General features: G+C 42.2%; 1 protein-coding gene across 1 annotated transcript in view; it reads left to right on the top strand.

Annotated features, from left to right (window-relative positions):
• Adam12 (ADAM metallopeptidase domain 12) overlaps nucleotides 1–15,664 on the top strand; it is a 324,955-nt gene that overhangs the window by 52,475 nt on the left and 256,816 nt on the right. The gene's annotated exons all lie outside the window — the stretch shown is intronic.

Raw genomic sequence — 15,664 nt, 5'->3', positions numbered from 1 at the left:
TCCCTCTCCCCCTCCCTCCCTCCTTCCCTCCCTCCCTCTCTTCTTTCCTTCCTTCCTTCCTTCCTCACCCTCAGCTTTGAGATGACAGAGGTTCCAAACTTGTGTTGACCACACTAGTATTCTGCTCGTGCTTTGTCTTTACCCATTTCAGTGTAAACTTTGTCCCTTTGAAACGAGAGCTCTGTTCTTAATGAGAGTTAAAATGAGTCCAATTCTGGTAGGGCAGCTCTACTGAGAGGCTCAGCAATGGTAGCGTCTACTGAGATTAATTTGGGAATGGAGTGGAGAGATGAATCATTAGGTAAGACCCCATGTTGATCTTACAGAGTACTTGGGTTCAGTTCCTAGCACGCAGGTGGCTCACAACCATCTGCGACTCCAACTGTGTGGATCTGACATTTCCCTCTGGCCTCTGAGGACACCAGTCATACAAATGGTGAACATATATACATGTAAGCAAGTGTTCATATGCATACAGTCGTACATCTGTAGTAATGCCTCTTTCAAAAATTAACTGAGGGGCTGCTGGGAATGTAGCTTAGTGATAGAACATTCAGCTAACCTGCATAATGCCCTGAGTTCAATTCCTGCACTGGAAAATAATTTTCCAACCAAATCCAAATATTATAAGACATATAGCTTCTGCATTCAGTTTACTTGAATGTCAGCTATTATTTGTATTTATGTCAATTTAATCAACATTTTGGTTTTTCCCAATCAATTATTAGTAAAAAATGCTTTTACACAACAAAAATTCACCATCAGTTTTAATATCATCTCAACTTCGTTTACTTTTGACGTGTTTGATTTATACTTTTTGTGATGTAACATAAATAATAGGAATTTTGCCAGTTGACACTTTGGTGAGTTTCATCTGCCAAGCATACATGACTGACTTTCTTAAATTTCAGGATGCATAGTAACAGAAGATGATGAAATCCATAGAAATCTGAGTCCTTAGGAGAGGTCACTCTGATGGGTTTGTCCTGGTGTTCTATGAAAGTATTTTTAGATCATTTTTCATGATAGAAAACAGACTTTTAAGAGAAAGCATCAGACTGTAGAAATCCCACGTAGCCTTCCAGAATGGTCACTGGGCCCCACTATATGGGGACAGATGGAATGATTTATAGCCTCCATTTATCCCCTGGAGAGCATGCATTTGAAACTGTTTTAGGAGAGGTTCGTAGTTTGGCTAAAGGAGCCAAGTACCCAATCTGCACTTAGGGGGGAAATCTGTTTTCTATGGGTGATCCCAAATTGTGTATATTGGAGGACAAGAAAGCATGTTGGCACTTACTGATGCTGTTTCCTAGGAGAAAAACCAAACAGTTAAAAACCCTCCCATCATGCTATTGGTCAGTCGTATTAGGAAATGATGGACGGAAAGGAAGAAAAATATGCTACTTAACAAAAACTATGTGTATACTAAAATATTTATAGGCACTGAGTTAGGAGAGCGACTCAATGGGGGAAGAGGCTTGCTGCTGAGCTTGATAATCTGAACCTGAGTCTCCAGGACCCATGTGGTAGAAGGAGAGAACCAATTCCTTCAAGTTGTCTTTTTACATACACATACACACACACACACACACACACACACACATGCACACACACACCCTCAAACAGGCACACACACACACACACACACAGAGAGAGAGAGAGAGAGAGAGAGAGAGAGAGAGAGAGAGAGAGAGAGAGTGAGTGAGTGTGTTTTCCCAGGAGAATATTTGCCAGAATCAGTGCTTACAGGTACAGAATATTTGTTTAGATTTGAGTTTTATATCAACAGTGAGGGTGTTTTTTTATTTTTTAGTATAAATATATTCTATATAATATTTGGTATATACATGTCTTACAAAGGTCTTCATGCCCCAGTATGTTTTGCTAGAAGTACAGGTCTGACTGGCTATCCTGTGTTTATGTATCATCAGTCCTTGGGTGAACTAGTGTAATGAGCTGCCACGTTGATGGCTTGTCACCACTAGTGTCAGCCAGGTCGTTTTTGTTCTGGCTTCCGGCCTTGGCTTCATCTTTTGTGTTCATTGGCCATTTGGCAGGTGCCATGAAGTGGTACATCATTTCTGACCAAGATTCTTTTCCCTAAGATGATCTGCATCACCAGAAATCAGGAATCACTGTTAACTACAGTCCCTAACTCCTGTGGGATTCTGCCCCAGAAGTAAAAGCATCAGGGGGATGAGCTAAAGTAAGTTGCATTTAGGTGACTCTATAGTATTGGCAATATTTAAGAGAATGGGGACAGAGGTGAGTTGGTGACAGCTTTCTTAATGTTTGATGCCACAGGGCTCAACTTAACACACAGCTGTGACATTTAACATTACATGACCACGACTGCAACACATGCTCACATGTGGGTGACTGGCAAAGCTCTGCAAGAATGGGGAAAATGTAGATTGTCTATTGATGTGGCATCCGTGGAATCCTCCACGCAATGGACACATCTATTTGATCTGGTTAGCGTCTGCAGTTATTTATCTGTCCCATTTATCAGCAGCAGTCAAGAACTGACTTGGAGACTCCATCAACACAGTAACTTTCCACAGGCATCTTCTCCCAGGAAAGTTGTAAAGCCTACATGGTGCCCATTGTATTTCTGAACAGATTTGTATTTTCCTGTTCCCTGCTTCCTTTGACTCAGCTCATTTTTAGAACTCCACCTTATGTTGTGGTGATTGGGCATATGGTCAACAAAGGAAGCAAGCAAGACTTTGCCCCCTGTACCTTCTATTCCAGTGAGGAACATGTAAATAAATTCAGATTGTCATTCAGAAGGAATGAATACTCGGCATTCATGGGGAGGTGCATTGTGGTAGAAAGGCCAGGAAAGACCTTCTAAGAGATATAACATTTTTCCCTTTTTTCATTGAGTCTCACAGAGCTAGGATGTAAACAGTTTATATTCAAGGAACAGCAAGGAGCTAGATTTATAAGCAGCACACTGTCCACAGTGGGCATATACCATCTCACATTTGGGTCACTAGCTGTGAGAAAGTTGGACCAGGATCAAGAAAGAGAAGGAGGCAATAATAAGAACTGGCCAGACTGGGAAGTATTATCAGGGAGTGTCATGTATAATATAATAACATTGTATTTTAGCAATGTTAAAGATACTTACTTGCTGTTGTCTGGACCCCTGGCTACACAGAAGGAACTGCCACCATGTATACTCTTAGGGAGAAAGGATACCTATTTGATATGGTTTCCCCACATCGACAGTGTGCCATGTTCACTGGCTCTCAGTCTGGCTGTATATTAGAACGGCCCAGAAATATATTATCAGTGATCTTTCCCTTTTGGCTCAGGAGAAGGTGCAAGAATCTTCCTTTTAAAAAGTCCCTGTACTCCTCAGTGATCTAATCACTGATACATTGCCCCCACTTGAGCAAATATACCCATATCCATGCTCATGCAGGCACCTCTAGTTAACTGTAGTGGATCACATACCAAAAGGGGTATTGAAGTAGGAAGACTTGGAAAGAAGAAACTTGGTGTGAGAAGGGAGGAGACACAAGAACAGTGATTCTCATTCCGTGGGTCGTGACCCCTTGATGGGCCAAATGACCCTTTCATAGGTTGCATATCACATACTCTGCATATCAGATATGTGCATTATGATTCATAACAATTGCAAAATTACAGTTATGAAGTAGCAATAGAAATAATTTTATGGTGTGGAGTCACCCCAACATGAGGAACTGTATTAAAGGGTCACAGCATTAAGACAGCTGATAACCCCTCTAAGAAATGATGAGGAGGATCAACAAAAGAACATGTATAAAAGTACAAAAGAACACATCTATAAGTGCCTTTGGAGGGTTTTAATGAGAATGCAAGGTTTAAAACTCGGAGGTGACATTGAGGCTATATGCAGTGCTGAGATGCTGGTGAATGAGACCAGTAACTTGGACAGGGGTGCAGTTGGGGACTCCCTCCTTGTCTCCATCTTTCTCTCTTGTCAAAAGCTGTTGTTCCTGCTGCTGCTGATTTGAAAGAATGTGTGGGGGTGGGAGGTGGGTAGGGCCTTGCTGGAGTTAGGGAGCTTCCTGCCTTCTGTTGGTGAGCTGGTTAGCATTGCTGTGACATGGCATTGTCTCAGCACTCTCCCTCATCTTGGGGGCATTGTAAGACTGAGATAGAATACAATGACTTTCAGAATACTCTCTGGCTGGGACATTACTGCACAGATGCAAAGTGATACCGGGAGTTTAAAGTGTCTTTGGGGACCCATCTCCAATGTCACATCTTGGAAACGTCAAGCTGAAGCTCAGGGAAGACATGTCACATTGATTGAGTGTGAGATGGTCTCAGTGGAACTCAGCTTTTGAATGCTCCAGGAAATGTCCAATTTCTAGCTTCCTCACATCGCAATGAAATTACGGAAATTGCACATGAAATGAAAAATAAGAGGCCAAAGGATTAAATTGAGGGGTGCTCAGAACTTCTCTTAGCAGATGTTAGGTCTCAAATATCCAGCAATGACTCATTACAACAGTAGAGGCAGATTCTGCTCAAAACAGATAAACTTGACATTTCCCAAGCCCAGAAAACTGAGCCCAGCTCTTGTGTCAAGTGGCTGTTCCTAGCCATGCCCTCATAACCAGTCATCTGAGAAGGATGGTTCACATTCTCTGGCTCCTCCTTCTCACATGCCCTCCTTCCCTTGTGGGTAGCAGTTTCTAATACTTCATCAGAACTGCCTTTCCAGTCTTAAATGGCCTCTGTAGCCAGTGCCTGCCTTCCTTCTCCCTACTGCTCTCAACTCTAACTTACTCTCTTTTAAAAGCCTTCTTTTGGACCTCAAAAGCCTGTTCTTTTCATATTTACATATGTGTGTGTGTGTGTGTGTGTGTGTGTGTGTGTATAAGAAATGAGGGGAGGGAGGGGGCTTAAGTGTGAAGGTCAGAGGACAACATTGCAGAGTTGTTTATCAACTTTCACTGTGGAATCTGAGACACAAGGATAAGCAAAAACTCTCCTCTGGGGATGCTCACAGACTCTAATGACTTGGAACAAATACTTAGTATCACGTGATTTTCAAGGTTAACTTCTTTTACAATGGATTGAGAATTCCCGAAAGTTTGTAGAGGCAGCACAAACAAATCATTCTTGTGTAGCCCATGCTCACTTTCCCCCACCATTCATATTCATGTTGATATGGCACGTTTATAACAATTAATGATGATATATGTGTCTGCATCCTTTCTCAGCCTGAAAGCTTTTATTGGAATAGTGAGATTGGGGTTATTTAAAAGAACACATGAATTCTGAAAAGGATATGGGGTCCAAAATTCTCTCAGCTAAAGAGCTTATTTTCTCAAACGTGATTGACAAACATTAGAGGAACTTTGGTAATTTCACATCTCAAGAAGGATGAGGGTCTGTCTCCTTTGTTCCCCAAAGGAGTCACAACACTCAGTCAGTGAAGATGGTTCTTCACAGTTACTTGGTCAACAGGTGTAAGGGCAGTAAAGGAGCTTTTGTAACCAAACTTTCAAATTTACTTCTTGGAAAGTGTTTTTTAACTCTTTTTTAAAAAGAGACATGTTTTCAAATCTACCACAAGAGTGCCCAAAAGTATCCACAGTCAAGTCCATTAAATCATGGTACAGTAACACCTACAATGGAGATGGAGCTGGGCTAACATCTCTGAAGCCTTGGGATTTGGTCCCCAGTGCCAGGAAGAATACTTTATACACAGAAGTGTTGGATGACTGTAGTTCTTGTCAGTGTCGAGGTTCATGTATTCCTTACTCTTTGTCACTGTGATGAAACAACATGACCAAAGTGGCTGAAGAAAGAAAGGGTTAACTTTGGCTTTGATTTCAAAGGGAAAATTCATAATGGTGAGGGGAGCATGGCAGTAGGAGCATCATCAAGCACATCCAGAAAACAGAGAGAGAACTGAAACTGGGGTGAGGCTATAAACACTCAAAGGCCACCCCCAATGATGTTCTTCCTCCAGCAAGACTCTGCCTCCTAAAGCTTCCATAACATCCTCAAACAGTGCCACCATCTAGGGACCATCATCGAAATACCTGAGCTTGCAGGGCACATTGTTTGTTCAAACCACGTGGCTCATGTGAAAAGGTTTTGTTTTATGTGGATTTCATGTGCTGCTGATGTCCTGACTTTTTGCTATGTCTCCATGAGCATAAACCATGAGTTCTTCATGCTATCTATCCATTCTTTCTGCTGGGTTGTCAAAATAGTCTGAATAAGGATAAAAAATAAATTATTTAAAATTAAAAGTGTATCCCTCCGTAACAAGGGAAATTTAATGCAAGAAAATATAATTTTATGGGGTATATTGAAGGCTTTGGGGGAGGCTACATGTATTGAAATATCTAGGAGTTTCCATCACTGTCTTAAGCTTTGCCTGTTTGGAGGCAGTCCCATTGAGCATGCACCATGGACTCGACATATACAAAGAAATGTAATTTTCCTAACATGGTTTGTATTTCCTCCATTGGAGGTTTAGTGCAATAAGAAAAAAAGTTGATTGTAGCACTTATTATACCCAAAGATTGCTTTTGATAGATTTCATAATGTTTATATCTGAGCAGTTTCAGATTTACCAACGATGAAGATAAATTACAGAATTTCTTTATGAATTATGTCCAGTCCCCTCTTGTTAACATCTGATATCTCTGCACTTAGCATAGCTATTACACCACATCAGTAAGTCATTGTTGACAAAATCCAACTTTATTCAGACTTCCTTAGTTTCCTCCCTGCATTCTTACTCCTAGAGGCTTTTTTTTTTTTTTTGAGTCCTTCTTCTATTAGTCTCATTTCCCCCAAGATTTCTCTTACCCGTAGTCTTTTCTGAGACTTGTTTTGGATGACCTTGGCAGCCTCCAGGACAGATCAGAAGGCTCACAATCTAGACTGGGCCTCATCCGTGGTTGGCCGATGCTTTGCCCTGGGTAGGACTGGGTTTTGCAGTAAAGAACACAGAGCAAAGGTCACTCTTTTACATCTTACCAGGTCCATACTTGAGAATGATGTAATGCTAGTGTTGACCATGTTCATCCAGCCTTCCCCACTGTCAAGTCCTTTCTTTCCCCTATTACCCAGTACTAAGAAGTCACTACCGGCTTCTAAGGAGAAGGATGCTGCCTGTCCTGGAGGGACAACTAGGTACCCAGGTAGCCTTAAAGTCTTGTGCTTGTGAGATTTGTTTTCCCTATTTTCATCTGTATTTGACCATTTGTTTATGACAATATGGGTTTCATAGATATTTATCATATACTTCACTTTGTGATCCAGTACTCTAGCTTATTTTGCTATTCAAACTGATCCTGCTTTGACCATTGGAATTTCTTTTAAGTGGTTCCTCTGTGTGTGTGTGTGTGTGTGTGTGTGTGTGTGTGTGAGAGAGAGAGAGAGAGAGAGAGAGAGAGAGAGAGAGAGAGAGAGAGATCATCACTAGGTTGTAGCTGAGGTGTACCACTTGTAGAAATGGTGTGAGAATGTCTGGTTTTTGTTTCGTTGTACCTGTAGAGATCTGATTCTAGCCATCAGTTCTTGAGACTGAAATAAAGTCATTAAGTTTTTCCCCTGAACAAGCTGTTTGTCAAAGTTAACTCCCGGTTCTCAGCATTTGACCTGGCTCTGGCACTTGCCATTCCCCGTACTGACCCAGGCCTCAGCACTGCCTTTCTGCTAATTACTTGAAATTATATGACCTTTTTCTAAAAGAGGCAAACAGGAAGACTTTATTGAGCTGGCATAACCAATTTCTCATCGTTTTCCCTCAGCAGAGCTACTAAGGGTCTTCCTTTTGCTTGACCCACTAATTTCTCCAGCACATAATTTAAAGGCTGGGTCACGAGCTCAAAACAGAGCCAGTGAGAACCAGAGCTAAGGGGGCAGGGCTGTGAGTCATGGCAGGGATGATTCCTTGTCTCCATGGGAACAGTTCCTGGCTCAGTTCCTTGACCTTACCTAACAAGAGTTTTTCTCCCTGAGAGAACTACTCAACAGCTTCTCCCTCCATAAGATCCCAATGACAAAACAAAATTTGATTCCATCAAAGCTCCTTGGGAGCTAATAGGTTTATTGGACTGACTGACTTACAGAGGAAAGAGGGGTTAGAGTTATTGTCAGGAGATGAGTGAAGCTAAACCAGCCACACTGGAAAACCTAGCATGGCTGATGGCTTCCATAAAACCACATAGATGGAGACCCTTTCTTTAGTCTTCCCCAAACCTCAGCTACCCACAACCTACCTGAATGATCTTACTACATCAGCTGCAAATCAGAGTCTCTACAGACTTAATGCTCTTACTGGTTTTCCTTAAAGACACAAATGATAATTATGAAGTACATGGCTCATCTCTTAAAATGGTTCTGTCCTCAGACAAATGTGTTTGGAAGATGAGACCTGTAAGAGTTTCTTTATATTTTCCACCCAGTGGATGTCAGTAACATCTCCTGGGGCATGTCCATGGACAAGCATGCAAATTGAATGCTATACAACCAAGGGCACAGCAGCGGGTAGGAAGCATTTGAACTCCAGAGTCATTTGGTACAAAAGCAGCTCGGCTTCTGCAGGAGTTGGCCCTGCCTAGCAACCAGGTTCCAGAGGAGTTCTATTATAAAAACTTTTAAGGGGAAAATGTGCCAATTGAAGATGGTCCAGTGTTTTTCCCCACACTCTTTTGGTATGCTCATTTAGTTGGCATTTCAGAACTACCGTGCTGCTTGCTCAGACAGGACCTTTGAGACTGCCACCTCTTCCCACAGCGCAAAAAAATATGAAAGAACTAAAGGCTACCCTGGGAAGATAATTCTGTCATAGCTCCTTTGAATTCCAATGAGACCATTAGAGGACATCATCTTTGGTCTTGCAGATTCAGCTAATAGGATGTATTTACTTGGCATGGCTGGCTTTAGTGTTTTTTGACACTGGCACACGATAAGTAGGTTGTGCATCGGCTCTCTGGGCACTGCAGTCCACCAGGCTCTGCCTGCCAGGGTGTAAATTGTCATGCGCGGAGGCAACAACAGTACTTATCCATCCTGTTGCCTTCACGTCTTGACTGCTTGGGAAGTTAGGAACCTCTGTTCTCTAGACCCCTAGCCTTACTCATAGTCTTAAAGGAGGAGAGAGGGGCAGTGTTTTGAGGTCCACCTCCATAGGATCCCAGAGGCTACATTTCAGGCCTGCTGTTTTGTTGGCAGGTGCTGAGTCCAGACTGGTTCAGTCTGGAAGCTGCTATGGGAAACGCCCAGATTGGGAACATACTCTGGACATCCTGGAGTTTCCAGGGTCAAATGCATAGCATATTCTGATTTTCATGGCACATTGGCCAGTTGCCCAGACAGGGTTAAGAGTTGCTGACTGTGGAGACGGACAGGAAGGTATTATGCAGACACAAAGGAAACATCAAATGGTAGTGATAGGCGGGAACCAGAGGCAAGCCTTTGGCCCCAGCAGGCATGAGGCTGGCAGACAAAGCTGGCAAGACAGGAAATGAGTTGGAGACACTTTAAAGATGTCTTCCTATAAAATAATCATCCAGAAGTGGTAAAAAAGACATGCCTTTAGTTAGGCCCATATGCCTAAAGGTAACACGTATACATTTTTTTTTCAGTGAAACCTTTCCAGTTACAAAGGCCCATATCTTAAAATTCCCCAAATGTTAGCTCACTTGAAATTGGCCTATTATGCTCATTAAACTCAGAGGCAACTCCTTGCAAGAAATTCCTAGAGCTATGATAACAAATTAATTGAGCCATTTTATTTGAAGCAGCTAAGACTGGAACAGGGCCTCAGCGTTTCCTTGTTCTCTGTTATGGGTTCGAATGAGGCCATTCACTTACACATCCTCAATTCTATGCAGTCAGAGGCAGACTCAGAGCCCGCTCTCTCCTTTCCTCACACAGTGAGCGTTATAGCAGGCTCTGTGTGAACTCTGCATTGAGTGACATGCTGTAACTCTCTGCCTGCTTATTGTTTTTATTTTGTGCTGTCTATGTGTGTGTTCAATGTGTATGGGGGTGTCTGTATGTGTGTACAGGTGTGTGCACAAATGTGCATGTGACTGAGAGTATGTGTGGAGTCAGAGAATTTAGCTTGGGGTGCCATTTCTTAGTCACAAGCAACATGTTGTTGTTGTTGTTGTTGTTGTTGTTGTTGTTGTTGTTGTTGTACAGTTAGGGTCCTTCACTGGCCTGAACTGGAGCTTGCCAGCCAGGATAAGCTGACTGACCAGCAAGCTCCAGGGATGTCCCGTATCTGTCTTGCCAGCACTTTGATTACAAATGTGTACCACCATACTTGACTTTTTTTTTAAACATGGGTTCTGGGATCAAACTTGATTCTCAACTCTTCCAGAACAGCATGCCACCAAGCACTGAGTTCTCTCCAGCTTTTTGTTTATTTTTATAAGTGATTATTATTCCTGCTATAGATAAGATAGTCTCAGTACTTGAGTTCCAAGTGAGTGCGGCATTTTCAAATGAAGCATGGTCTTGGGCACCATGCTGTAGAGTTGGAATTCTATTTAGAAGGCAGTTGAAAGCCACTGGAAGCTTAAGAAAAGGCAAGTGACATTTGGGAACTGTAATTTTGTGACGGTTTGAAAAAAACATCATTGGAAATAGACTCAATGGGCTCTTAGGTAAATCTTTTTCCTTGAAATGCCCATGATGTCTCCCTTGGTTGGTTTAGTCATGTCTCCTTTAGGAATGGATGGTGATCCCCACAATTGTCCCCAGTGAGAAACAGAGTTCTGTAATTCAAGGCCCCATGAAGAGATGTTCCAACCAGCAGCTGGGCCTGTCAGTCTGCCTGGGACTTCCCTTCAGAGCCAGCTCAAGCTGTGCTCTGCCTCCAGGAACCCCAGGTGCTTGCTGTTTACCCTCTCCTGAGAATCAGATCTCTTTTCCAGGAACTATGTATTCTCTCCTCTTCCATACCTGGTTTTTACCTTGTACGTTGCCTTTGGTTTAGAAGAGCTCTGGAATATGTCTCTGGAATGAATCAGTTTTTAACCTTGCCTGTGAGCATGTCCATCATTATCCCATTTATCACAAGGTAAAAGGGACACTTCAGATCTTTGTCAATCACTTCCCTTCCCCTTCCCCTTCCCCTTGTGGACGTTGTACATCGTGGTGCGCACTAGGCTCCGCACCACGATGTACAACGTCCACAAGCAGCCCCTTCCCCTTCTTCCCCTTCCCCTTCTTCCCCTTCCCCTTCCCCTTCCCCTTCCCCTTCCCCTTCCCCTTCCCCTTCCCTTTCCCCTTCCCCACTGTACTGGCTAGTTTTGTGTCAACTTGACACAGGCTGGAGTTATCACAGAGCAAGGAGCTTCAGTTGGGGAAATGCTTCCACAGATCCAGCTGTAAGGCATTTTCTCAATTAGTGATCAAGGGGGGAGGTCCCCTTGTGGGTGGTGCCATCTCTGGGCTGGTAGTCTTGGGTTCTATAAGAGAGCAGGCTGAGCAAGTCAGTGGAAGCAAGCCAGTAAAGAACATCCTTCCGTGGCTTCTACATCAGCTCCTGCTTTCAGACCTACTTGAGTTCCAGTCCTGACTTCCTTTGGTGATGAACAGCAGATAAAAGCTGAATAAACCCTTTCCTCCCCAACTTGCTTCTTGGTCATGATGTTTGTGCAGGAATAGAAACCCTGACTAAGACGCCCACTATCTCTCTGAAGCATATGGCTACCCATGCCCATGGCTCTGATTGCTCTTTCTTTGATCCATGACATTCTGCCTCACCTTTCTTTAATCTGTTTGTATCCTGGTTAAATGTCTGATTCCTCAACTGAACTTTTCAGCCCAGGAGGAGGCCTTCATTTCCCAGTCTTCTGCAGAGCCTGCCCTGAAAGCCAGTGTGATGGTACTCATGATGGTGGATCACAGAAGAGCCCTGTTGAGTTAACATCTTGATGCAGGTGCTGTTTGTGTGACATCTGAGTTCTTTGCATCCCTTTTATGTGACTTTCTCATACCCCCATCTGTATTCCATCCAGCCTAGCTGAATCAGGGAGTTCCAGGCCAGTGATAGACCCTGTCTCAAAAAACTCAAGGTGACCAGCAACTGAAGAACAACATCCAAGATTGATATCTGCTTCTCCTACATGCAAACAAGCATGTGTACCTGCACAAGCATTATCTCACATACCTGCACAGTCACAGACGCAAAAACACACCACACACACACACACACACACACACACACACACACACACAAACACAAGCAAACACACACATGTATACTAGATTATTATTCTTAAGTTCTTAGAGCATGTATTTCCAAGGAACAATTGTCCCTTCTCAGGTCTGTTCTTTCACCCTGGCCACATTACCCTTCTGAACAACTTAAAAAATCTAGAACGTAAGTCTTCTTGGAAACATAAGATGTCCAGAGATATTTGAATTTCAGACATGTAGTATTGTTTTAGTACAAGTCTGATATGTTAAATGATGGGACCCTTTGAGAGAGTGGCTGAGGGGGTTTGATACTTGGGGATCACTTAGTGCCAAGCTCAGAAGCAGCTTCCTAGGGGCCTTGCTTCAATTGGTTGTTAATGAAGACTATCATCCCCTAAGGGCAGGCCCCTGTTTCCTCCTTCATTAGGATCTATGACATCACCTTAAAAAGTGGGTGCTCAGAAAAATATCATCCCCTTCCGGGTACCCATTTTCACATTTTGTCACACCAAATATGAGAAGACACTAATAGTTTTCATAGTATGAGTTCTTAATTCTGCATTATAGATTTTCTCCTTTTATTTCTGAGGAAGATACGTGTATGCTTCCGTTGACAATGACAGTACCACTGTAAATGGTGATTTACAGTAAAAAAAAAAAAACAATAGAAATGTGCTTATGCCTTTTGGCATTGGTACCCTGTGCACTGTACTATTGGTTCTTTACCTTAGTTTCCAGGCAGCCCAGAGGCAACCCAATGTGGTTAATGTCTGGTGTTTCTACTTCTACAAACCAAGTGACTGATTGCTGTTCCTGTTTGCCAAGGAAGCCAGCCAGCTCCTAAGCATGCATTCCATGCTCTGTAATGCAGTTGGAGCACTTGAATTTGGTTCCTTTCTCTGGACTCAACTGTTCTAGTCTTTCTTAGAATGGACTCTGACTGGGAAAGATGTTCCATTGGCAACAATTACTTAACAAATAAACTGACTCTTAACTAATGACAGAAACTAAAATAAAGCCTGCTTTTGTGAAATTGGAAATATTTTTTTTCTATTCATAAAAATGAAGAAAAAAAGACCCCACTAGAGTATTTCCTGGATTAATGCACTAAAATCTCCAGGAACACAACCAACATCTTACAAACTGGGATTTTTTTATTCTCAACACCACCTATCTATTTTCCTCTGTCCTATTCATGGAAGGACAGGGATAAGTGGCAATGTGGCTTGTAGTACTTAGCTGTAGTCTTATTCCTTCTCAACAATCTCAGGTCTAGGAATGTTCTTCCTCAATAATATAAATGAAGATCCTCAAATTTGGCTTCTAAGAACCTACTTGGATCATGAATTCACACTTTAAGAGATCAATGTGGTTAGATGGTATAGGATATAGAATAGAGAGACTTAACTCACCCTTGACCCTGGACAGACGAGCTAGTCAAATACCTTCAACTAAAATCACAGAGACTGAATGGGAGATGCTGTTCCCCCAAAGAACCTGGCATAAAAGCAGACTGGACAGTAAGCACACAAAAATGCCACCCTGGTTTCTTTTTTTTTTTTTTTTTTTTTTTTGGTTTTTCGAGACAGGGTTTCTCTGTATAGCTCTGGCTGTCCTGGAACTCACTTGGTAGACCAGGCTGGCCTCGAACTCAGAAATCCGCCTGCCTCTGCCTCCCGAGTGCTGGGATTAAAGGCCTGCGCCACCAGGCCCAACCACCCTGGTTTCTTCTCCCAGTGCCATAGTAGAATACCCTAGTGAAAAAGCAGCTTTAAGGAAGAAAAAGCATATATAGCTCACAGTTCCAGGTTACAGTGCATCATTGCAGCAAAGTCAAGGAACTTAAGGCAGCTATATGGACAGTCGAGGGCAGAACAAGAATGAACGGATCATGCTTACTCATGCTCAGCCCCCTCTGTGTGCACACTCAGTCCCAATGCCCTCCATAGGGAATGGTGCTTCCCACAGTAGTCGTGTCTGTACATATCAATTAATATAACTAAGACAGGTCCCCCACAAATATTTCCACAGGCCACCTTGATCTAGGTAACATATCATGGAGATTCTCTATCCAGGTGATTCTATAGTGTCAAACTGACAAGTATGACTACCACAAATGGTCAGAGTCTATTTGGCTGCATAAATACATGTAATACCTGTAGTTAGCCCAGGGAAGGTTCATGAGGCCTGACACATACATCATTCTTGGATGGAAAAAAATCTGTCCCTCAGTGATGGGGTATATATATATATATATATATATATAAAACTAAAGAGACTTTGGCATGCAACAGGTGTCATTTGTCATTGCTAATTATGAGACAGTGGTATGTTCATTGTCTGGGGAGAGCGGTTTAGATATGTCACTGTGGGACAACATCTCTGTGATTTTAGTTCAAAGTATTTGACTATCTCCTATGTCCAGGGTCAAGAGTAGGTTCAGTCACTCTATTCTATATCCTATACCATCTAACTATGATGAGCATTTGAAGAGTGAATTTGTGATCCAAATCAGTTCTTAGAAACCTAATTTGAGGACTTCATTTATACTATATTATATCATTTTACATTATTTAATTATAGTGTTTGAAACAAATACTTGAAGAATTTATGGATAGGATTTTAGAAAATTTCTTCAAATAGAAAAATTAAGATTAGAAATAAAATGCCATCAAAATAGCACTTAGTCAATACTTGAGTTAGTTTTTAAAGAGTGACTACGCAGAACTTTGCTTTTATATGATCTATCAAAAATGTTGTCAATAGTGAAGAAGAAATTTCTGTGGCAGTGTGTAAAGAAACAGCTGTGGGGTTGGTGAGATAGATCAAAATGTCAAATAGGCTTGCCGCCAAGCCTGACAAACACGAGTTTGATCCTCAGAACCTAAATGGTAGTGGAGAACCGACTCCCACAAGACTGACCTCCAGACATCTGCTATAGCATCCTCATACATGCATAGACATACATAAGTATAAGTAAATAAATTGTAGACACTCCTGCTCCTATAATTCCAGAGGCAACAACAATTTTTGAAAACAGAAATGTGTCCTTATTACAAGTAGGAACATCTTCTGGGTATATGCCCAGGAGTGGTATTGCTGGATCTTCCAGTAGTAATGTGTCCAATTTTCTGTGGAACTGCCAAACTGATTTCCAGAGTGGTTGTACCAGCTTACAAGCCCACCAGCAATGGAGAAGTGTTCCTCTTTTTCCACATCCTTGCCAGCATCTGCTGTCACCTGAGTTTTTTTTAATCTTAGCCATTCTGACTGGTGTGAGATGGAATCTCAGAGTTGTTTTGATTTGCATTTCCCTGATGATTAAGGATGTTGAACATTCTTTCAGGTGCTTCTCAGCCATTCGGTATTCCTCAGATGAGAATTCTTTGTTTAGCTCTGTACCCCATTTTTAAATAGGGTTATTTGGTTTTCTGGAATACAATTTCTTGAGTTCTTTATATATATTGGATAT

This window comes from Mus pahari, chromosome 1 (assembly GCF_900095145.1).
Source record: "Mus pahari chromosome 1, PAHARI_EIJ_v1.1, whole genome shotgun sequence".
Taxonomy (NCBI): Eukaryota; Metazoa; Chordata; class Mammalia; order Rodentia; family Muridae; genus Mus; species Mus pahari.
Note: the sequence above shows the minus strand (reverse complement) of the source record. Positions and strands in the feature narration are given on the sequence as shown.